Source organism: Rhinolophus sinicus, chromosome 5, assembly GCF_057876585.1.
Source record: "Rhinolophus sinicus isolate RSI-liver-muscle chromosome 5, RSI-T2T, whole genome shotgun sequence".
In the NCBI taxonomy this organism is placed as follows: domain Eukaryota; kingdom Metazoa; phylum Chordata; class Mammalia; order Chiroptera; family Rhinolophidae; genus Rhinolophus; species Rhinolophus sinicus.
Window position 1 is genome coordinate 92,448,786 of NC_142505.1, and position 24,607 is coordinate 92,473,392.

The 24,607-nt window shown below is 45.5% G+C and overlaps 1 long non-coding RNA gene across 1 annotated transcript in view; it reads left to right on the forward strand.

Annotated features, from left to right (window-relative positions):
• Nucleotides 1-24,607, forward strand: part of LOC148758294 (uncharacterized) — an 83,165-nt gene continuing 58,558 nt past the window's right edge. The window contains exons 1-2 of the long non-coding RNA XR_016021368.1: nucleotides 1-2,449; nucleotides 23,154-23,265. This is a non-coding gene — a long non-coding RNA (uncharacterized LOC148758294). The remainder of the gene's footprint in view (nucleotides 2,450-23,153; nucleotides 23,266-24,607) is intronic.

A 24,607-nucleotide genomic window follows, 5' to 3' on the forward strand; every position in this document is an offset into this window, starting at 1 on the left:
GGGTAGCACCATATCGAAGAGACAGTGAATGTTTGTTTAATTTAATGGAATGGGAGGGGTGAAATTGTTGTGCTGTGATATATGACCATTACCATTGGTCAATGTGGGACTTAGGGATAAGGGATTGGCTGCCACTTTTCTACCAGCAGTCTCTTCCTTAGTGACATTACCCACTGTCACACTGGTGATTCCCAAATGGATATTTCCAGCTATAATGCTCTCTTTCAGATTTGTGGATCCAACACCTCCCTGCTTGGCATCTCTACTTGGACAGGCATCTCTAAAAAGCATCTCAAAATTAATATGTCAAGAACAGAAGTTTTGATTCCCTGCCCTGATCACAAAATGATACATCGATGTCTACTACCACCATCTTTTCTCAGTACATGGCACCACCATCTACTCATTTGCTCAGGCCAAAAACTTGCATCATCCTTGATTCATTTGCCTCACTTTCCACCAGGTCAGCAAGTACTGGTGTCTCATTTGAGAAAACACATCTAATCCATCCATTACTCTACTTCCATTGACACCATCTTAGTCCGAAATGGACTCATTTCTTGCCTGTACTGTTTAATGGCCCCCCTGAGCTCATTGCAGCCACTTTTGTCCCCTGGTCATCCATTCTCCACACTGCAACCAGAATGAACTTTTCAAAAGCATACATTACATTATGTCATCCTCTACGTGTATTCTACAGTGCTTCCCCTCACTAGAAGAAAATTCTGGAAGAAAACCCACACTCCTTATCATTGCCTACAAGACCTTGTATGAGCTGGCTTCTCCCTGTGTGTGAACTCATCACCCACCTCACTCATAACATCCAGCCACCCTCACCTTGCTGTTCCTTGAACACACCAAGCTTGCTCCCACCTCAAAACCTTTGGTTTTGTTGTTCCCTTTACCTTAAATGATCTCCCTCCTCCTGTCCCCCAAATTCCCTTCACTGACTTCTTCTTGGCATCCAGATCTCAGCTCATTTGTCAACATTTCAGAGAGGTTTCCCTAACCACACAACAGTAGGTGCTCCCAGGGTTGGGGTTAGAGTCAGGGTCAAATAACTCTAATAATAACTCTTTTTTATTTTTGTCATAATATTTGTCACTATTTGTCTTAGTCCCTTTGGGCTGCTATAACAGAATACCATAGACTGGGTAGATGAAACAACAGAAATTTATTTCTCACCATTCTGGAGGCTGGGAAGTACAAGACCAAGGTGCCAGTATATTTGGTTTCGGGTGAGAACCCACTTCCTCATTCACAGATGGCTGTCTTCTCACTGTGTCCTCACATAGTGGAAAGGGGACAGAGCTCTAAGGGCACTAATCCCATTCATGAGCGCCCCACCCCTGATGACCTAATCACCTCCAAAAGGCCCACTCCTAATGCCATCACATTGGGGATTAGGTTTCAACATGCAAATTTGGGAGGGACAGAAACATTGAGTCTATAGCACTATTTGATACTAGTTTTGTATTTATTTGTTTACTTGTTTATTATCCATTTCCCCCATGTAGAACATCAGCTACATGAAAACAGGGACCTTATCTAACTTATTTCATGTTATACTCCCAGCAACAAAAATAGAGCTTGGCACCAAGTTGGCAATCAACTAAACATTTGTTGCATCATTGATACAGATGGGTGGGTGAATACTGATTAATTGTATAACTTAAAGAAATCATTTAACATGTTTGCCTCAATTTACCTCCTTCTCTGATGTAGATGGAAGTTAATACACTACTTGTCTCTTGGAATACAAAGGAGGTAGTTAAGATGAATGAGAATGCTGAAGGCCTTACCACTTATGAGAAAAATATTGGAGTGTGTGGGCAAGATGCCATTTGAAAGTAGCAATGACAGAATAATGGAGAAAGAAATTCATTTGTTTTATTACCCGCGAACCTCCTGGGGACTGAGTAAGATGGGGAAAAATGAAATGTACCCATTTGTAATATAAAAATTTATAAACACAGCTTACATTAATTCAAGGTAGAGTAACACTGTTTATCTGGCATCAGTAGGTATTTTGCTAAGTGTTTTGTTTTTTCATATAGTTAATGTTCCCATTGTAAGACGTTTTTTTTTCCAATGTGACCAAAATAATGGAAATAGTTTTCAAATGAATTTCAGTGCCCCTTTTCTCTGGCAGCACACTGAACAGAGTCTTTTGTCAATAACTTGGGGACATCATTATAGGCTTACATTATATTTGGGTATAAAATAATGACAAACTCTGAAATCACAGATGTGTAGAAGTGTTATGCTTTCTGAGATCTCTTATGTGTATCGCATAGGTTTTCTTCTCTTCTCTCATTTAATCAGCGAGTAGGGCACCTGGCACCAGTAGGCTGGCTACTGAGGACTATACCCGGAGTGAAAAACAAGAAAAATGCTGTCCCTGCCCTTTTGGAGCCCACAATGTGTGGAGGAAGATTACAGTGGTCAAGTAAGTACCAGTATGACAAGACTCTCAAAGGCCTACCTTGGGGATCAGGGGAAGCTTCCCCAAAGAGATGGCCTAAAGCCGCTCAGGGAAAGAATGTTGTTCCAGGCAGATGAAAAAGCGTGTGCGGAGGTGTGAGAGCCAAGGTGCATTTGAGTAGACAAAAGGAAACCAGCGTGGCTTCTGGTGATGCTGTAGAGTTACTGGGGCCAGAGAGCAGACCCCTCTTCCCATAGGTCCAGGCCGGGAAACAAATTAAATGCTGCTTTTCATGAGGGGAGTAATGTCCTCAGCATTACACATCGAAATACGTGTTAGGAGAAAAGTAGGTAACCGCTCAACCTGTGTTTTCACACATAATTTTGGTTTAGATGAAGTTAAAATAAGTAGTACCACAGTAATCCACCTTCCACCAACTATGGAATTGATGACAGGTGGTGCCCAGCACAGGGACAGTGCAAAACTCGAGAAGTGGGTATTCAGGTTTGGGAAGTGCGAGTTTCAGAAAGGAACCTCATTATTGGAGGCCGATTACAAAATTGTCCAAGTAAGAGCTCATTTTGATTTGGTTCAGCATTGTCTGAAACACCTGTTACACACCCGAGGTCTAAAGAGAAGTGTGTTAGGGAGGGAGGATAAACATGCCCTGGGAATAGATGCCTGGGTCCTGGGCCCCCTGGACTCTGGCCTCGGCAAGCGTCTTCCCCCCCCCCCCTGCTGTGGACCTCAGTTTCCGCTCCACCAGAATAAGATGATGCCTGAGGGCCCTCCCCCTCTGGAATACAGAGACGCACCTACTCACCAAGTGACCTTGGACAGGGGATTTAACTTCCCTGAACATCTGTTTACCTTTTTGTGAAAACACTCCTCACTCATCCGGTGGTTGTGAAGGCTAAAACACCTGGCACAGAGAAAGCAATCAGTCAATATTAAGATCGCTCTATAATTTTATAGCTTAATATCTGATGGATCACATATTAGCTCCACTAAAGCAGGAGCAAGAATTTGGAAATTAATGTTTCTTTCAGGAAAAAAAGAGGCCCTTTATTAATTAAAAACTCATGCTAAATAGTATATTTTTCTGTATCTTTTTGAGACTTAGTAACATTTTGTGAAGCATCTTGCACCATCCATCTGTCCAACACTTGTGCTCTGGAATATCTTTCTTCTAACAGCTTGGCCAAACTGTTTTAAATGTGTTCAGTGCTGCTATCCCTGTTCTATCTATCTATCTATCTATCTATCTATCTATCTATCTATCTATCTATCATCTATCTATCTATTCTGAGCATATTATTAACCTGAGCTTGCATGGATCAGGATAAATTCTACTAAGAGCCAACGTTTTCTTAATTTCTGAGTATCAGTGCAGAAATAAGCTTGCGTGGTTTCTTTGTGGTCTCTTTGCAACCCAAGGGTGTTAATAACAAGTCACATACCCTCTACTTTTCTTATTTTTAAATAACCGGGTTTTAAATGATAAGCTTAACACATGTGCATTGTTTAAAAATATGAACAGTATAGAAGGCTTTTAGGTTTAAAAGGAAAAATCTTTTCTTTGCTTCCTACTCCTTGCTCCCTAGTTGCCAATATACTCCCATATATTGGCAGTACTTTATACATTCTTCCAGGAATGTTTTCCCTCCCTCCCTCCCTTTCTTCATATATATATGTATATAATTGTCTTTTTTTTACACAAGTAAGATTATACCATCCTTCTTTCCCACCTTCCTTTGTATATGCCTTTTATATCGTTGTATTTATTTTATATAAATGGGATTGTATTGTTCAGATCCTGTATCTTGGACATTTTCCCACAAGAATACCTGTAGACCTGCCTCATTCTTTTGAGTGACTTTCTGGCATCCTATTTGAGATGTACCTTTGAACCAACCCCGTGGATGGGCATTTTAGATGTTTCTAATCTTTTGCTCTTACACACATTTCTGTAACAAATATCTCTGGACATGTGTCTTTGCACCCTTGAGGGACTTTATCTGTAAGATAAGTTCTTAGAAGTTTTAAAACCAAGAATAGCATCCTCCTGTAGTTCACCAAGCCTGTACTGCTAATGTCAGACCTCCGTAAAGAGCTCCTCCCAAGACTCGTGGCTGCCTTATTGGACAACATGTGTACAATCAATACCTTGGAAAGAATCATTAATCTTTATTGCGAAGAGAGGTTATAGCATAGCAAATTGCTTACCAAAAGCTGATGCACCATAGTTACCTGATAAATGGTGCCTATTTGTCATATTGCCTTTATCCTTGTGAATAACCAGTCAAGAATTTATCTCCAAGGCCTGGGGCTAACTATAACTACCGTCTATGGGGTGGTATAATGTTAGTAAATTTTAGGTCGCCCTGTTTTTAGGATACTCAGCCATTTATTTAAGAGGAATGTGCAATGGAACAGGAAAGTCCTTTTTAGGTGGAAAGCATTATGCTTCAATATTGGAAATTTTCTCTGGCTAGATCTCCAAGAAGCCTTGACATTTTCAACAACAAAAATTAATCCATAGCTGATAGGTTTTAGTCTGAGCAGTTGGAGAAAAGGAATTGCCAGTGTAAACAAAGTAGTGTTGGTTTTAATCTTAGCAAGCCATGAGAACATAATTTGAAAAAAATCCTGAACTGGAGATCAGGCATTTGGGTTTCATTCATTCATTCATTCATTCAATAAATGTTTACTGAGCACCTGCTAAGTACGAGGCAGGGTTTCAGGTTAGAGAGAATGCAGTGTGAGTCAAACAGATATGTCACCTGCAATTAAATAGCCATGTGACCTCGGCGAAGCCTCTAGCCCTTCTTGCACTTTACCTTCCATGTCTTTAAAATACGCTGGCTGAACTACATTGTCTCTATGGGCCCTCCCAGGTGTATCATTCTATGCCTCTCCTTCATGTGTTCTTACCTAACGGTGACCTCAAGGGAGTGCAGCACGCATTGACGTGCATGGCACGTGGGGGTACCACAGAATCCTTCACAGGCGTACTGCCAACTTCTGACCAGTGGGTACTGTATTCGTTTCCTTGGGCTGCCATAGTAAATTACCACCAATGTGGTGCTTTAAGACAAGAGGAATTTATTCTCTCAGTTCTGGAAGCTAGAAGTCTGAAATCAAGTTGTGATCAGGGCCATGCTGTCTCTGAAGGCTCTGCAGAAGCATCCTCCCCTGCCTCTCCCAGGCTTCTGGTGTTGCCAGCATCCTTGGCATCCCTGGTCTTGTAGCCGCATCACTCCAACCTGACTTTATGGTCACATGACATTCTCCCCAAGGGTCTCCCAGGGTCTCTGTTTCTTATAAAGACAACAGCCCTTGATGTAGGGCCCATCCTAATCCAGCATGACTCATTTGTAACCTCTCTTCCACCGGCAAAGACCCATTTCCAAATAAGGTCACATGCTGAAGTTCCAGGTAGACATGAAGTTTGGGGGGACACCAGTGGACCCAGAACAGATGTTATTTCCTTTGCTTCTACCAAGGATATGGACTGTTGTTACAGCAGTGTTTACACTGAGCGAGAGAGGTCATGAAGCCTGATGCAGAGGGGAGCTCTGTGAGGACGGGGTAGGCGGTCGTTTCATCCCTTCTAGCTGAGGATCAAAAGTTCAAGGACATAAAAGGGTCCCCACGTGCAGGAAGCCTGATGGCTGGGCTTTGCAGAGCAGGGGTCAAGGGCTCTCGCTCTGGAGCCGATTCCAGGGCGGGACCTCTGCTGTCCCATCTTACTGGCTGTGAGTCTCCGTGACCATTAGTTCATTTCTCAGAGCTCACTCAGGCTCCTTTGTCTATAAAGTGGGAATAATAATAGAACCTCTTCACAGGATTGTAGTAAGGAGGAAATGTTTGTGGGAAATAACTCATGTGCTACATTAAGCACAGTGCTGAGAGCATAAACGTGTTTAATAAATGTTTGTTGTTATTAAAATATCTACTGATTTTTCCCTGTGCTGGAAGATCTTTCCCAAGGAAGACAAACATGTTGTTATTTCTCTCATAGTAAAAAAAAAAAAAAAAAGACCGTTGTTGACCCTATTCTCCTCCATCACCCTCCCTTTACAGCAAAATTTTGCAAAAGACTTGTTTGTCCTCTGTGTCTCCAATGTCTCTCCTCCTGTTCTACATACAGGCCCTGTCCCTCTCCCAATCCCTTCACTGACACTGTTCTCAGTCATTGTGTTCTTCTGTGACCTTGAAGCTGCTAAATCCAGCAGTCAATGTTCAGTCCCCCTCCTGGCCACGCAGCAGCTTGTTGCTGTTTCCTCCTTCTTGAAATACTTTTTCACCTGGGTTTCGAGGACATCACTGGCTCTTGGTTCTCTTCCTGTTTCCTTCTACATTGGAGTGTCCCTAGGTCTGGGTCCAACTTTTTTAATTAATCTATTGACCCTCCCTAAGTGATCTCATCCAGCCTTATGGCCTTAAACACCACCTATCACTGACAGCTCACAAGCTTAGATGTCCAGCGTAGACATCTCCCCTGAACCTAGCCAGCATCTCCATTTGGATTTCACGTAGACATCTCCAACTTAACATGTTCCAACTCAAACTCCTGATTCCCTTCCCCGGAGAACCTGTTCCTCCCACTGTCTCCCCATCATAGCACATGGAAACTGCATCCTTCTACTTGCTCAGGGTAAAAACCTGGGAGTCATCCGGACTGTTCAATTTCTCTTGCACCCTGCATTGCATCCATCAGAAAATCTTCATAGTTCTACCTTCAAAATCTATCCAGAATCTGACCACTTCTCAGCACCTCCACTGCTGCCACTCCGGTCTAAGCTACAGCACTGGCCTCCCAGCTGAGCTCCTGGAGAGTTTTAGAAATTACAATGCCCAGCCCATGTGTCAGACAAATTAAATTGGAATCTCTGGGGTTAGGACTAGAGCACAAGTGTATTTTTTTCAAAGTCAGCTCATGTCCCTCTTCTGTCCCAAAGCTTCCAGTGGCTTCTCATCTCGGAATAAAAATCAAAGTCCCCACAATGGCCTACGAGGCATGCTCATCTCAGTGGTTCCCAGACTGCAGCAGCAGACTCACCTGGAGGGCTTGTTAAAATACAGACAGCCAGAACCCACTCCCAGAGTTTCTGACTCAGTAGGTCGGGGCTGGGCCCAATAATTTGCGTTTGTAACAAGTTCCCAGGTGACTTGATGCTGCAAAGCTGGGAACACACTTGGGGGCCATGCCTTCCGTGATCTGGCCCCACAGCCTCTCAGACAGCATCTCTTGCACTCTTCCCTCACTCAGTGTGTTCCAGTCAAGCTGGCCTCCTTGTTGTTCCTAAAACAGCCAGGTGCCCTCTCACTTCAAGGCCTTGAATCTTTGCTGTTTCATCTGCCTGGATATCCCTCCCCGTTTCTCTCAAGTCCCTCTTAAATGTCACTGTCATGCAGGGCAGCCTGCAGGGTCTCTGCTCCCGCTCCTCACATAAGAACGCAGGACATGGTGAGGCCAAAAAGGAACACCCACGGAGCCATAGGTAGGGGAGTCATACTACTATATTCTCAATGGCGGCTGGGCGGGAGACACAGGAAGCAGGAGCCACACAATCTGCAACCTGTCATTGTAACTGCAATCCGCGTTTGCCAGCCCCCATCTTCTTGCTAGCCCCCATTTTTCTGCTAGCGTAGCCACAGCAGTTATACTAGTGGCCAATGGCTCACTGGTTACAGCTGACAGCCAACTAGCCACAGCTGACGGCCATCCAATCACAGTTGATGGCCATTTACTACCTGAGCCAGCACCTTTCCACGTGAGGCCGAGAGCCTGGAAACTGCACTCCTGGCTCTGTCCCCACAGTCACTTTATCAGTGAGGCTTTTCTGACCATCTTATTGAAAAGTGTTGCCCTCCTCTTGTCCCTATCCCTCTTTTCTGCTTTATTTTTCTGTAGTTCTTCTGAACATCTACATACATGTACACTAACATGTATGTATATTTTCTGCCCCCCCCACACACATACTAAAGTGTAAACATTATGAGTGAAAGGACTTTGTTTTGTCCACAGTGTCTAGAGCCTTGGCTGGCACACAGTAGGTCTCAATAAATATAAAGGGAAAGAGTGAAGAAAATCCAGAAACTTGGAGACTAGAGTGCCTGTAGTTCTATTTATGGCCACCAGAGGCTGCTGTTGCGTCGCAGAATGAACAGGAAGGCGCGCAGTTGCTCTTCCTTCCACAGCCAACCCTTTTAATATATAGAGTCCTCGGTGGGAATCAACAGGCGGGCACCTGAGTGGCCAGGCAGGCCCAGTTGGGACTTAGAAATGTTATTATCACCTCCTAAAGCCTCGTTCCCAACACAAAGCCAAACTGCTCCTGGAGCTGCTCTTGGAAATCAGCTGCAGCACATATCCAATAAGCTTTCAGAAGAGAATATATGAGGGTAAAAGCATTTCAGCAAGTCTCCAAAGAGGTTTGGTGGACACCAACTCCAGGGAAAAGGCTGGGGCTAAGGAGTGAACTTGGCCCTGTCCAAGTAGACACAGCCCAGGTCGGAATTAGATTGAGTGGGGTTGCCCTCAGGCCATCTCCAGATAAGATTTTTATCTTTGCTGCAATTAGCAGCTAAGGATCTTGACTTTTCTTTCTCTTAGCCAATTCCTGACCCCCTCAAGGAGGGACCCCTGGAGGTAGGGCCTACCAGAAGCCTTTGCCCTGCCACCCTTCCCTCTTGCTGGCCCTTCTTTCCTGCCCCTGCTCTATAGATCGAGTAGAAGAAATGGGACAAGGAGAGGTTAAAAGTTCCCCTGGTCACCAAGAGTTGGCAAGGAGAAGGGCTAGTATGGAAGGGAGAGCTGGGTGGTTTGCATCGCGACCGCTCTCCAATCAAGAGCCTCTCAGCTCTAAGCTACCCACTTAGGCACAGCAAGATTCACTTAGTAACTCTTGCTGAATCACATTTGGTATTGGAACTGAAAAAGACCTCAGATTATTTCACTTTCAGCTTCATGCTTGGTCCAGGAGGCATCACAGGTGATTGGAGTCACACATGAGCAGAGCTGCCTCGGTCCCCCAGGGTCCTGGCTCCTCAGCCTCTGTGCCTCGTATGATTCCCGTGACCTTGTCAGTCTCTGCAGGGTCGTTGCCCTGGAGTTTGACGTGGTCAAGGCTGCAGTGGTGGACTTCACCCTCCTGGTGCCATCTTCTCCCCCTGCACTCTCGCTCTGCTGGCCACCACTTAGGCCCCAAAGCCTATTTTGCTGCCTCCTGACTGCCCAGGACCCCACACTAAGGTAACCTCGTTCGGCAAAAACCCACGTCCCCAAGCTTCCCCTCTGCCCATGTCTATCACAACTTAACCTTTCCTACATCCCACCAAAAGGAAATCTGAGACGTAATAGGCTCCAGCATGTTGACGACTGGTAATGAACTCAAATGCTTCTATGGTTGTTGATTCTTACAACTGGTCTCCTAGAGGAATGAAACCTTTACCCAGAGGGATAAGGCCCTTGTGGTAGAATTCTGGGAATTCCGATGCAGAATATTCTCCCCAGCGTGCCTCCAAGTGTTTAGTGGAGATAGCTACCATCATTGCCCCAGCTGATACTAGCCTTGAGTGAGAGGTATGTGTGGTTTCAAGCAATAGTCTGATAATGGCCTGGTGTCATTTCTGGATCTAAGATATTCCTTGCCAAATCTTATGCCAAATCTAAAGTTATTTATCTCCATTTCCTTGGAGCACTCTTTTAATCCATCTCTCCTTTTCATCCAGTGCCTGTAGTCAGAGGGTGAAGGAAAGTGGGGGGGGGGGGGGGAGCGTGCCGGCTACTCTGACTACTTCTTGTAGCTACTCCAGAGGCAATTAAATTCACCCCTTCCAAAAACTCTCAAGCACAAAATCCCAAATGCCTCATTTCCACAGGACTTTACCTCATTCCTAAAATGCTTCCTAAGACCAATATAAGTGTTAATTGGAATAATAAAAATGGCGGTGCTGCCAGCTATAGTAGGTTTCCTCTTCATGTCATCACGATTCGTATTGGTCCTGAGGGTTGGGGAGAACCCAGTGGTCAAGAGCTGGGATGACCCCGTGTCCCTGTTTCTGCCTGCTCTCCCGGCAGAATTAGTAATAGTGCCTTTCACTCCAAAGTGGCCTGGGGTGGACAATAAACTCTATAGCCATCCTATCAGGTTTCCCCAAAAATAAGACCTCGCCGGACAATCAGCTCCAATGGGTCTTCCTTTGGACCAAAACTTAATACAAGACCCAATATTATATTATATGATATTACATTACATTATATTATATAACATTTCATTATATTATACCTGGTCTTATTTTGCTATTTGACTTATTTTACTAAATTATTTTACTATAATTTTTGCTCCAAAAGACGCATTAAAGCTGATTGTCTGGCTAAGTCTTATTTTCGGGCAAACATGGTAGTACATGCATGGGGTTTGGAGTGAATTTAACCTGGATTCAAACCTCAGTCTTGTTTCTTGATAGCTGAGTGACCTTGGACAAGTCACTTAAGGTCTATGAGCCTCAGTTTCCCAATCTGCAGAAAGAGGATACTATTAGACTCCAGCTGGTAGGGTCTGGAGGGCCTGGCCTCACACAGTGCCCAGCACATGGTAAGCGTGCAAAATGAGTGAGCTCTGATTCCAGAACGACAGAGCATCCGTGTACTGCCTTCTCATTTGTGTTCTCTCCTTGGAGGGGAGGGAGAGTCCTCTGAGGAATGTTGTGCACTGGAAAAACCTAGGCTTGTAGCCAGACAATCTACTCACCAACGCTGTGATCCCAGACAGTTGGAATGCCCTTTCGCAGCCTCACCTTGCTCATCTGTGCAATGGCCATAGAAATCTCAGGATTGTTGTGAAGAGAAAATGAGATAAAGGTATTGGAAAGCACTGGGCCCTCTGTCTGAAATCGATAAATGCACTTCTTCTTAGTACATTTGGGGAAAGTGAGATGCAGAAAGTGGAGATCTGCCCAGGTCCACAGCTCGGGTTCACCAGTGAGACACAGAGCAGGTCGGGCTCTGTGCACTTTCCACTCTATCGTGTGATCTCTGAGGACCATATTCTCCCTCCTCCTTGGGTCACAATTGTGCCCTAGCCCATCAGCATCATTTCTAACTCGAAGTCATTCCCTCTCACACTCTCCCCTCCTTTATCATGGAGACTAGAAACAGGAAAAGGAAGCACCATGACAACATGCAGCTGGCCCTAGGGTTTCTGGATTCGAACCAAATTTCGTGTTTGTGGAATTGATGTCAGCTTGCTGCCTATGTGACATTTGGGCAATTACTCCACCCTGCTGAGCTGCGGTTTTCTTGTGTGTAAAAAGAAAATGATCCCCCTTGCAGGACGAGTGGCAAACACAAGATTCTGACTCCCCCTGCTTTTAACCTTGATTCTACCTCAAGTTCAGGACCTGTTCAGTCCCATGGCCATTTGGGGAACAGTTGAGATGATGGCAGCCAGTAAGAATAGAATCTACATTTCAGGTGTCTGAGGTTGACTTCAAAAGTTTGGGATTTGTGCTAAGGTAGGAGATAGGATGCTATCCCATAGGGATAGGTATTTTATTCAAAATAGTCTAGAAAGCATTTGGCCTGTTTTTGTTTTCCACACCTATAAGCCTCTAGCACAGACTGCAGCCTGCGGGCCAAATCCAGCCTGCCTCCTATTTTTGTAAGTAGAGTTTTATTGGCGCATAGCCATGCCTGTTTATGTACTGCCTGTGGTCACTTTGTCCCTACATGGCAGAGTGATGTAGTTGCAACAGAGACCATATAGACAACAAAGGTTAAAATATTTACTATCTGATCCTTTACAAATAAGGTTTGCAATCCAGCTATAAAGATTATTTAAGTTTTAATAATGCTAATTACAGTAACACCTGATGCTATTGTGTGCTTGCTCCGTTCTAAGTACTGTTCTAAGGACTGTATATGTTCTATCTAATTTAATACTTGCAACAATCCCATGGTACACACACTATTATTCCCATTTTATAAGTGAGGAAACTGAGGCAGAAAGAGGTTAAGTCACTTGCTCCAAGTCTTGTAGCCTGTAAGTGGCACAGTTGGGATTCTAACCCGGGTACTGTAAAGTATTAGACTTCCTTTAAAACTTTCTCACATGTTTTCCTTTCCTGACCAACTTAGCCACTCAGGATATGAGAGACAATTTTAGGTGGTCCCCAAATGCATTTAAAAACCATCTCCTGGGGTGGCCGGTTAGCTCAGTTGGTTAGAGTGTGGTGCTCTTAACAACAAGGTTGCCAGTTCGATCCCCACATGGGCCACTGTGAGCTGCACCCTCCTCAACTAAAATGAAACAACTACTTGTCTTGGAGCTGATGGGTCCTGGAAAAACACACTTTAATAAATTTTTAAAAGTTTTAAAAAAATCTCCTATGATAAGAAAGCTATTCCTTTTAGGTTCTTTAACATTATGAATCTCCCTTTTAATGGAGAGAGTGAGGGATCTCTTCACCCACAGCAGTGCCTTGCTAAAATTGAACTGTATTGCTTTGTTTCATACAGCATTTATTTTTATAGCTGCCTTCTATTTGTGGCAAACGATCCTTGCTTTCTCTTTACAGCAGTTTCCTTTCAAAATAAATTTATTTAGGAATAAAAGATAGAGTCAATTCAAGTAGTAAAGGAACCATGTTAATAAAAGTACAGATGGTGTGTACATAGCAAAATCATGACAATGGTGCAGAAACGAATGACAGCCCAGAGCCCTGGCCCAGGACCCAGGCAGCCCCGGCCTTGTCTTGGTTTGGTACGTGGCTGTGGACACATCAGCCCACCCTTCACTCGATGAGCCTCAGGTTCCTTATCTATTGAGCGAGGGAGTTGAATTAAATTATCTCTGTCATTCTATGGCATCCCAGTTTATTCTTTCTGGCCTGGAATTCACCGCGCTTTCACTTGAGCCGACATTAAATTAGACTTGTTAGAGATCCGTCCTTTCAAACCCTATGAACACAAAGGACTCAGCACCCCTGTGTGTGTCCCTCTTAGAGTGACCCTATTCATCTCCATCTAGATTACTGCAGAAAGAGGTGGCAAGACAGGCGTATGGCGCAGGATTCAATGTATGCTTCTGGCCTGGAAATTAAACAGGTCCAGGTTGGCCCAAAGCATTTCTCAGGAGAGAGAGAAGGTTCTTGGCATTTCCTCATTCGTAGTTATTCCACCCAGCCCAGCAGGCCCGGCCTGATGGAGTTTCTTTCCCTCGGGGGGGGGGCTGTGTCTATTCACCCAGAGACAACTATGGTCATAAGATCACGATGGCTGGAAGGAAAAGAGAAGGATTCTGATTAGAAAACAAGATGCAGCACTTGGATGAGGTTCCAAGCCTATATGAAAAATAACCTGCCCAGTAGTGGCAAGAGTGGAAAGACCCGTTCTTCTTATCTTTAAGGAGACTTGGCGGGTGGAGGGGGGGCCAGGATGGGCCAAGTACAGTAATCTATTTACAGCACACTGCTCTATTTAGTTCTTAAACCCCCACCTCGATCCCAGCAAACCTATCAATATCATCATCATCATCATCATTTATCATTAACTTTATTAAACTTTATTGTATGGATGAAGAAATTAAGACTCAAAAAGGCTGCACTTCCCTCCAACTTCTGTACAGTCCTGACAGGTACAGGTTTTATCATTCCCTATTTTATATGTAAGGAACTTGAGATTCAGGGACATTAATTTACTCAGCTAGTAAGTCACGCAGTGAGGACTTGAAACCAGCTCTGACTTCTCTGCAAGTTTTATCCCTGTGCTTGGTCTCATGCAGGCCTTGGGAAAACTTTGCCTTACTGCCTTGTAGCACTTAGCAGGAGAATGGGAGAGGGAGACAGAGAAGGAGAGGGAAGAGAGAGAGCGGGAGAGAGAGAGAGAGAGAGAGAGAAGCAGGCAAGCTTGATTCCAGTGGAGATGATATGAGAGAAAGCACGGGGAATTTCCCCATCCTGTCATGTCATCAGAAGGACACCAAGCCCACTCAACAACTTGTTCTCCATTCCTCACTATGTGTCAGGAATTCCTCTGTGGTCAATACAATGCACATTTTTTTCAGCCACCCTTGTGGATTGGAAACCATCTGCCAGTCCTTCCCAACGACAGCTGATAGAGGCACCTGTGGCCAAAAGCCACCTGGGTCCCTCCCACCACTGCCAGCAAGGAACAGGTTAAGGGCCCTATTGTCTGTCTTCAGTAAAATCCTTTCCCACGGGCTCTTACGTAGGCTCTGTACAGTTATCTGAAGGGCCAACACCTGTCTCCAGAGAGTCTCCAGCTGTAGTGGGCACCCTCAGGGCTGCCTCAGGGCCCCTTACATTCCCTCCATTTCTGTGTTTCCTTGGACAGCTTCTGTGTGCTTTGCTTCTAATCACTCACCCCTGTGACTTTCTTCAGAGGCTCGCCCTTGGGCCCCCAGATCTGCTCTGCCCTCAGTTTCAGAGACGGGAAGTGCCTGGGAGCCAGTGACCGATCTGAGCAGGAGTATGAACACCCTTACCTCAAGTCAGGGCCACTCGAACGTGTAATTTAAGCTCCATAGCTCTCCCCGGGATAAGGCTGGGATTGTGCCTGAAATCACACTTTGTCTTGCGCTCTTCTCCATAGTGTTCTGCTACCCCGACTCCCTCATCAGTTTCTCCTGGGAACACTCCCTTAATAAATCACATGCAAATACAGTATCATCTCTGGGGAACCTGCCATAAGACACCGTCTCTCATCCATCATCTACCTTCTTCTCCTCCATGTCCACAGACTATCTTCCCTTGAATAAACATCCCCTCCCCATCATCTCCTGAATCAGCCTCCCTCCTGGGAGGTTATCTTATGAATATAAACATGGTAAATGGGAATGTCACTGTTCAAAGTTATCCACTTTATCATCAGGTTTCTAGGCAATAATAAACTCAGCCTGGTGGTGTCCATGTCCATCTTATGTGTATAGCCTTTCGAATAAGGAAATTTCATTCCACAGAGTTGAGTTTTTTTCTGGTCCATCCATTTATTAACCTTCGACAAGTGAGCCAACCTTTATTTTATTTTAAAAAGTAAACGGCTTTTCCCCCTGCTTATTAAAGTAATACATATCCTTTGTAGGGGGGAAAAAAAACTTGGAAAATTTAAAAAAGTATAGTAATCCAAGTACTCTAATAATCGACAAGTGCTTTTCAGTACATTTCTAACCCATCATTTTTCTATGTAGATATTCTTAAATAATCATTATAGATTTTACTTGTGCCCATCACCTCATTTTCTTCTCTTTGCAGGTAATGGGATAATTATGCTTCCTTTCCCCTCGATATTAGGCATGGCCATGTGACTTGATTTGATCAATGAAATGTGAGCAGTGTATTTAAGAGCTGGTGTGCCATTCTCTCCAGGCCCTCTTCCCTTGCTGAGATGAACCCTGAAGCTGGTGGCTGCTCCGTCAGCGTGGGTACCTGAAAGACTATGGTAGCAGAGCCCCTGCAAACACAAAATGGGCATGTAGCATATGCAAGAAATAAACTGTTGTTTTAAGCCATTGGAATTCAGCAGATGTATTAGTTTGCTAGGACTGCTGTAACAAAGTACACAAACTGGCTGGCTGGTTTAACACCAGAAATATATTGTCTCACAGTTCTAGAGGTTAAAGGTCCAAGATCAAGGTGTTGGTATGGCTTGGTGCCTGCTGAGGGCTGTGAGGGAGAATCTGTTCCGTGACTCTGTTAGATTCTGGTGGTTTACTACCAACCTTTAACATTCCTTGGCTTGTAGAAGCATCACGCTGATCTCTGCCTTTATCCTCACCTGGCATCCTTCCAGTGTGCGTGCCTGTGTCCAAGCTACTTATTCATGTTACTTGTTTTCCCCCATGGGCATTGCATTTGCAACCTTACCCTATGCTATAGTTCCTCTATAATAGAGATTTTAAAAGGTAAGTCGTGTCCTTTTAATTCACCTTACCAGGTCACCGAAAACCCAAGAGTAATTAAGACAGCCTGTGCCACTCTCACCCTAAACTCCACCGGTCCCTGCCTCTCTGCTCCTACTTTCTCTTCACAGATCCGTGGACGAGGTCTCCATTACCCATCTTTCACTTGTTTTCTGCTAAGAAATTTTCCCCTCAAAGTCATGAGCAAGGAATAAAAGTATTTGGTCGATTAAAGCAAATCAGTTGTCAGGAAATGGCAGCTCCTCCTGTGTACATGCTTGATAAAAGATGCTCCCCATTACAGGGGACTCAGTCAAATGGCACCTTTCTCTTACTCCTGATGTTCGCATCTCGCAATGCAGAGAAAAGAAGAAGCCCCGCTTTGTGAGGTGTGTGCCCAGGCAGTGAATCAGAAGCTCTTCAATCATTTATTGATTTTTCCCTCTTGCATTCCTATTGAGCATGTCTTTTTTATCCCACACCGAGGGGCTTTGTGTGTGTGCTACTCCTCATTAATTGGATCACAGAGGGCAGATCTAAGCTGTGATTCAAGTACATGAAAGATTCTCCAGAAGCTATCCAGGTATAGGCACTTGTCTAAGCCCTCATCCGTGTCCCTGAATGCATTAGCTCAGAGCACACTGTTCCTCCAAAGAGGCACCTAGACCGCGTGTACACACCCCAGGGAACCCGACTCCGCAGACTGGCCCCAAGTCACCTTCTCCCGACCTGAGCAGACAACACGCACATTGTGTTTACTCCCGTTTTCTCATTAATGTTGCTGGCTGCCTGACAGCCTCTGCCTCCTCAGATTAGACTTCTGGAATTAGATTGATCTCAGTGCTGCAGGAGAGCAGCAGACCCAATCCCCTCCTTCCAGGCAAAAGTCTCCATCCCCACTTTGCAGATTAAGGCAGCTGAAGCTCTGCCAAGAAAGACCTGTCTGCACTGGTAAGTGCTGCGGAGACGCCTTCATGGGTAAGGCAGGTGATTTGCCTACGTAGAAAGAAAACCTCACCAAAAGGCTGCCTGCCACGCTGCTGCAGTGTACAGCATTGGTCCAGGATTTAGATGGGGTGTTTTAACATGCAGCAGTTACCTGGAAGGATTGCCATAATAAGCCAGCAATGCTTTAGTGCAAATAAGCTTGATCAGATTGACTTTAGCTGCCTGACAGGGTCAGGAGGGACACCCAGAGAGAAACTCCAGGGAGAGAAAGGGATCAACACGGACAGCAGAGGCAGGAGTCGTAAGGGGCTCAAGACCCCAGGACATCAGGTGGGCCCAGTTGGGGGAATGAAGTGGAGAAGAGCCGAGCGAGCCTGCGGAGATGGAGCACACAACTTATAATCACCCAACAATCTTAGGGGGACTTGAGATGGTGTCAGACACGTTTCTGAATATCCAGGCTGCATGATGTTGAATGAGCCCCTTATTTCCCTGACCCCATCGCAACTATCAAAAGCAGATAATAATGGCTTACCCACCCAAAGGCAGAGGGGTGAGTCAAATGATCCCTGGAGATCTCTTCCTCCTGGAAGGTTCTGTGAATCAGAGTGAACTCCAGTCAGTGAAGCAATCCTCTTGTTTAACCCTTCCCAGCCTTGGCATCGTCTTTAGAGCCAGGTAGACTGTTTCCATGCTGAGCTCTGCCGCTGTATGACACACTGCGCAACCTTGATTAAGCCCCTCAATCTCCTTGGGCCTCAAGTTTCTCGTCTACAAATAAATCATAAAACCTACCTCACTGGGTGGTTGGGAGGTTTCAATAGGAGAGTGTCTGTGAATCACTTAGTACAGTGTTGGGCACAAACTAAATGCTTAGTAATAACAGTTTAGTTACTGGGTGTCATCCTTAGCACCACCTGCACCACCGTGCCATACCCAGCAGTGAGCTGGTGCCTCCTGGGGGCTGGTAGTTCCGCGCCCTCGTGGTGAAGGGAATGGGTTCTGCAGTCTGACCAGCCTCTCAAGTATGAGTTCTGATGGGGATCAGGTGTCTCACCTTGGGCAAGTTATTCATTCTCAACTTTAGTTCCCTCGTCGGTATATGGGAATAATAAAAATGCCTACATCAAAGGTGAGGATTAAGTGAGATGATCTATGTGATTTGCTGAGGGCAGTGCCTGGCACACAGTAAGAGTTAATAAATGGGACATAGGAACCCCAAAAGTTCCCGTTATCCTCTGCTTTTCTGTTTTTCTACTTTTTTGTGTGACAGATGGAATTGTGTAAGGATAATGAAATCCAGGGCTATGGATGATCAGTGTAGATGCAGAAACCTCGGTTTTCAACCAGAGGGCCAAGAAGACCCCTGTGAGCCAGCTCACGGAGCCAAATCTGGTTTCTTCTGGCTCTCATAGTATTCTAGCTTTGGGGCTGTAGTACAGAAAAATTAGTTCCCCCGAAGTTGTCCCCATCACAGTGGAGCTGGCGGAGATAAAGAGTGGCAAAAGAGCTCTGAACAATGGCTAATCTTCTAATTCGCACTTCAGAAAGAAGTGATACCAGGAATCCACTCTCAGCAATCAGCCCTAGGGAACCACAGAGTCCGATCAATGTTTTCCTGGAATCCTCCTGGAAGCCACTGGGCTCCGACCTTCTAAGTTTGCATCTCCCTCCTGCAGCTTTGCATTCTGTCCTTTGCCTTTGTTGTCCTCTGCTTTTTCTTTCCCCCTTTTCTATCTTCCTGTTCCCGAACTCCCCCACCCCACTCCTGATGCTTCCATTTCTTCCTTCCATAAGTGCCATAAGATGGGCTGCATGTAACAACTGGGTGTTTGTTCCTTCATTCATGAGACATTTACTGAGTACTTACTAGGTGCTAAGGATAGAGAAAAGAATAAGATGGTCTCTTTGTTCTCAAGGAGATAGACTAACACACAATGGGCAATGCTTTTAAACAACTATAATTGGGGGTAACTGAACCAGGGAAGTGCTTGTGGAAGTCAGGGATACGGCTCCTCACTCATAATATCTGTAGAATCAGCGTCCTATGCTTTACAGTCTCCAAGGTTAACTCCTGGTGATGAAGCCAAGGCTTTCAGAATAACCCAGTGCCTTCTCTCCCCCATCCCTCTGCAAGGCCGGAGCCAGCAAGTGAGAGGAGCATGGACTTGAAAGCCAGACCTCTCCTTACCCAACTATTGATCTGTCCTCACTCTCACTAGATCAATGGTTGGAGCAATCTGTGAGTGACAGCTCACAGAGACAGCATGCTACATTTAAGCCATTTGGGTTTTGAAGACTTTCAAGTCTCTCAAAACAATGCCACACCGTGCTGTGTCTCTGGCCTAATAACAAGCTGCAGGGCAGATCTTGACCATGTGAATGTCTGGGGATTAAAGGAAAGAGAGGTTTTTGTTGTTGTTATTGTTGCTTAATTCTTAACAAATACAGGGACCTTTTGGTCCAATTTTCCCTCTGATTTAGTGCCATGCACAAGTAAATCTGGATCTGAGAAGGGCCCAGTTTATCTTGAAGTGTTAAGGATTTAGTGAGGCAAAGAAACTTCACTCCCAGGGTGTAGAGGAAGTGAAAGCATATCCAGTTAAATCGGTGAGGGTGGGGGCTGTCAATGCTTTATTCACTGGTGTATTTTAGGGCTTTGCGCAGTGCCTGATGTGTAGTAGATGCTCGAGAGTATTTGTTGATGGAATCCATGTTTTAAACAACACGACTCTATACCCAGCCCTCACGCCATACAAGCTTTCTCCCCATTAGTCCGTCCATTCCTGGGAGTGTTGTCATCCATGCCACCTTCTTGGTTTTCTAGAGAGCTACTTTGGCTGATCCATTCTAACTGCATCTCTGAGTAGATTTCCATCTTGCAGTTGAAACTGTTCATTCGTTTGTCAATCCTAGATTTTGTATGGAGAGCCCATCTGGACCAAGCTGCGAATTAGTGACAGGAGTGCAAAGATAAGGGACACGTGTGAGATGTCCTTGAAGAGATGCCAGTTTAGTAGAGGATACAGGGCTACAGACATCTAAAATCAAGAGCATGAGCCTGGGGGCAGGCCCCGTGGCTCAGGCAGTTGGAGCTCCGCGCTCCTAACTCCAAAGACTGCCAGTTTGATTCCCACATGGGCCAGTGGGCTCTCAACCACAAGGTTGTTAGTTCGATTCCTCGAGTCCCGCAAGGGATGGTGGGCAGCGCCCCCTGCAACTAAGATTGAACACAGCACCTTGAGCTGAGCTGCCTCCCAGATGGCTCAGTTGGTTGGAGCGTGTCCTCTCAACCACAAGGTTGCCAGTTCGACTCCCGCAAGGGATGGTGGGCTGTGCCCCCTGCAACTAACAACGGCAACTGGAGCTGAGCTGCACCCTCCACAACTCAGATTGAAAGGCCAATAACTTGACTTGGAAAAAGAGTCCTGGAAGTACACACTGTTCCCCAATAAAGTCCTGTTCCCCTTCCCCAATAAAATCCTTAAAAAAAAAAAAAAAAGAGCATGAGCCTGGGCAGAGACGAATAAAGATAGAAACAGGGAAAAGAGGACGAATTCTCAAGGTAACCCCATCAAAGAGTTCAGAGAAATGACAGCTGTCTAGTTTGTGGGGCTTGGGGATTAGGAGTGTGGACCAGTAAAAGAATTATGCAAATAGTGGCTTTGGAGTTGGGCATGTGGGTTGCCCGGAAATAAGCTAGCCAGGATCAGGATCCTTCCCCATTCACCCAACAGAGGTGCTGTACTCAAACTTAGCTTTCCACAGGACTATGGCTTCCTTCATCCTTTTGGGGGTACTCTAACTTTCTATGGATGCCAAGTTCAAGTATGGTGACCCCAGACATTTCCTTTACATGGTTGGCACCCCAAGTTTGGACTAAAGGCACCAAGTGTGTTCCTCTCCCAAGGCTGTTTCCTCACTTTTGCCCTATAAATGGGAGAAGATAGGGGCCAATGGGTTCCTGCTGGAAATCAGATCCTTGCTATGGGCCCAGCAATGCCTTCTCTCCATGGGGTATGGAAGCACCAGCTTTGTAAGGTTTCCCTTTCCCCAGTAAAACCTATTCCTTAACCTATGTGCAATCCAACCCAAACCTTAATGCACGACAGGCAGAAACCAGGAAGAGGTCCACATGATGTGGGCAGGAGAGTGCAGAACTACTTAGGAAGGGCGTCCCAGAGTGCACAGGGCATGAACCGGAAGCAATGGGGAATAATGAAGAGGAGGGGACACTGTGTGTGGCGGGGACACCATGGGAAATGTGGCTGGAACCTCTTCATGTAGGACTTTGGGGTAGACAGCTGCTGTTTCTGCCTGCCTGCTTTCCCCCCTTTTTTTCTGGTAGTAGTACATCAGCATTTCTTTGGGGGAACCTGCTTCCCGATAGCATGCAGTCTGGTGGGCCTGGCCACACCCTGGCCAGAAGAGAGCTGATCCACGCCATCAGAATCTCTCAGGGATTTAAATCCTGAGCAGAATGACGCAGAGACAGAAAGCCATGGCACCAGCTCACCAGGTACAGTCCCCAGGGAGTGAGTCTGTTTGTGCCCTGGCTGCTGGAGATACCTCTGCTAGTCCTGTCCAAGCCCTCAGCCTTTCTTTTGATTCTGCCAGCCCCACAACCTCCCATTCAACCCACTTGGGCCTGAGTTAGCTGGAGTCAGTCTGGTGGCTTGCAAGCAAAGAATCTTCACAGATGGCCTTGAGCTCCAGGATGCGGCAAAAGAATGCCTGCCCAGGCCCCAAGTAGCATCAGAATCCATGCCTTGTGTTTGTGTGGCACTGGGCAGTTTCTCCACACATTTCTCTAACGTGGTACAGGTGAAATATATTACCCGATCTAGAGATGCTGAAAGTTGAGATTCAGAGCGTTGGGGACCTCCCAGCCTACCACTGTGACCTCAGCCTCCTGTTGGGGATGTTCAATTAGAGACATGTGTTGGTGATCAGGGGTCGCGTTTTATCTTCCCAACTCCAAGCTGCCTCTGAAGCTTGATGAGAAATCAGAGTTCTGTGTGCACAGGAACGTGTGTAAGCCAGAGTGTCCCTGGGTGGCATTCCAAGAAGCCATGAATTGTATTTGTCATTGTCATTTGCACGCTTTGCTCCTGTTGATAAAATTCAAACCCATGACATCCTTCAGAGCCTGGTGACAATCACTCCTTCCCGGAGCTCTACCTGGGCTCAGGTTTGCCCTGCCTCTGCTTTCTGCTTTTCTGAGCAGAGTCCTAGAGGTGGGGAGATACCTAGCATGGCTCTGGGAGGAGGCCCTCCTGAACAGAAGCCCTTAACCTTCAGGCTCACCTGCCCAGAGACGACAAGCTGTACAGGTCCATCCCCTCCCCAGATTTTACTCCTCTGGGTAGAAGGAAGGAAGAAACCACATGCATATTTTCAGAAGCACAGAAGATGTCAATTCCAGAATTCATCAGATACTGAGTCTCCAACCGCTTGATTGCTGGGGCTCTAACTCCTTGGTTTTGCACATAATCAGCAACAGGTGACCTTGTTCCTGGCCACAGTGGTTTTGGCCATCAAGCATAGTAGTTGTCTTGGAGACTGTTTTCATCTTACCAAACACACATTCTGTGCAATGCATACTGGGTAAGGAAATGAAAACCAGGAGAGGGAAGACAACTTAGGTGTCCTGCTATTAAATATATGGTCTGATTAATGAGGAATCTTTTATCATCATAAAATCTCAGAGCCAGAAGCAATTTAAAAGGTCATCTATTCCAAACCTTCATCTAATCCCCTCAAATTAAAAAACATATATACATAGATATGTGCTTATTGAATGCTTCCAGGCACTGTGCTACGTATTTTATATGGATTTCTCTCATTAATAGGCTTTGAATCCTCATAACAACCCTCTGTGGTCGCCACCACTTTTCTCTCCACTGCACAGACCAGGAACGTGAGGCCAGAAGTTTCTGTTATTCACCGCTGGTCATAAAGCGAGTAAGTACCAGAACCTCTTCAGAGATGGCTCTTGGCCAAATTTTACTTGTGTTTGTGCTTTAAAATTTTTGAATATATTGTCGGTAATTTAAAATTGGTAGGTTGACATTAAAAATAGCCAGATTTCCCGTTTTCCCTGGGAAGTCGGAAGACCTGGCCACACTGGGGCATGTGCATATTTTTACATGGCGAGTATGGGTTGGAGCTGAGTAGCAGTCACCCCTTTGGACACAAAGGCAGATCACATCAGTGACCAGCTTTGCCTTTCCAATGGCTCCTAATGACATTTGGAATAAAACCCAGAGTCCTGGCCATAGTTCGCAAGGCCCACAGGTCCCTGCCGTCTGCTCCACCCCATCTCATCTGTCCACTGGGATCCAATACCCTGGGCCTCTCTCCAGTGCTTGGGCTAAAAAGCTCTTTCCTCAGTGTTTTTGTTCTGGATGTTTCCTCCACTGAGAAAGCTGTTTCTTTTACTCTTCTTATACCTGACCTGTGCTGAGTCTTTAGCTTAAATATTTCGCTTACATCCTCTTGACCCCTGTGGTAGGCAGAATAATGCCTGCTCTCCCCCAAAGGTGTCCACATCCTAGTCTCTGGTACTTGTGAATATGTTACTTTTCATGGCAAAAGTGACTTTTCAAGTGTGATTAAGGATCTTGCAATGGGAAGCTTATCCTGATGGCCCTGATGTAATCACAGGGGTCCTTAGAAGAGGGAGGGGCGAGGGCCAGTCAGGGAGGAGATGTGACAACAGACACAGAGGTTGACAGGATTGGAGGAAGGGGCCATGAGCCAAGGAATGTAGGTGACCTCTAGAAGCTGGCGAAGGCAAGGAAAAAGACTCTCCCCTGAACCTGGACAAGGAAAGCGGTCTGAGAGACCAGTGAGGCTGCTTTTGAACTTCTGGCCTCCATAACTGTCAGAGAATATGTCTGGGTCGTTTCAGTCACTAAGGTTGTATTGATTTGTCACAGCAGCAGTAGGAAACTAACACAACCACTTATTCTAAAATACTCCCTCCCCCCTCCTTAGTCTCAAACTTAGTCCTTTGTCGGTATCCTTCCATGTACCTATCACAACTTGTGTTACTCATTTTGCCCCCCTTGGCTGCTAGGCCAGAAGTCTCAGAAGGACAGTGTCCAGCACATTGGCAGATATTTATTGATTGACCTCATTATCCATCTCAAGTGCCTTCATCTGAGCGCATTGCAGGTTAAAAATGTTCTTATTGAATGGGGGAACTTAGAATCAAACTCAGCCAGATACAAGTATTTCTCTAAAGCATAGGAAATAACCAGAGCTTTTAACGAAATTAGGCAGCAATCAAGTGAAAAAACAG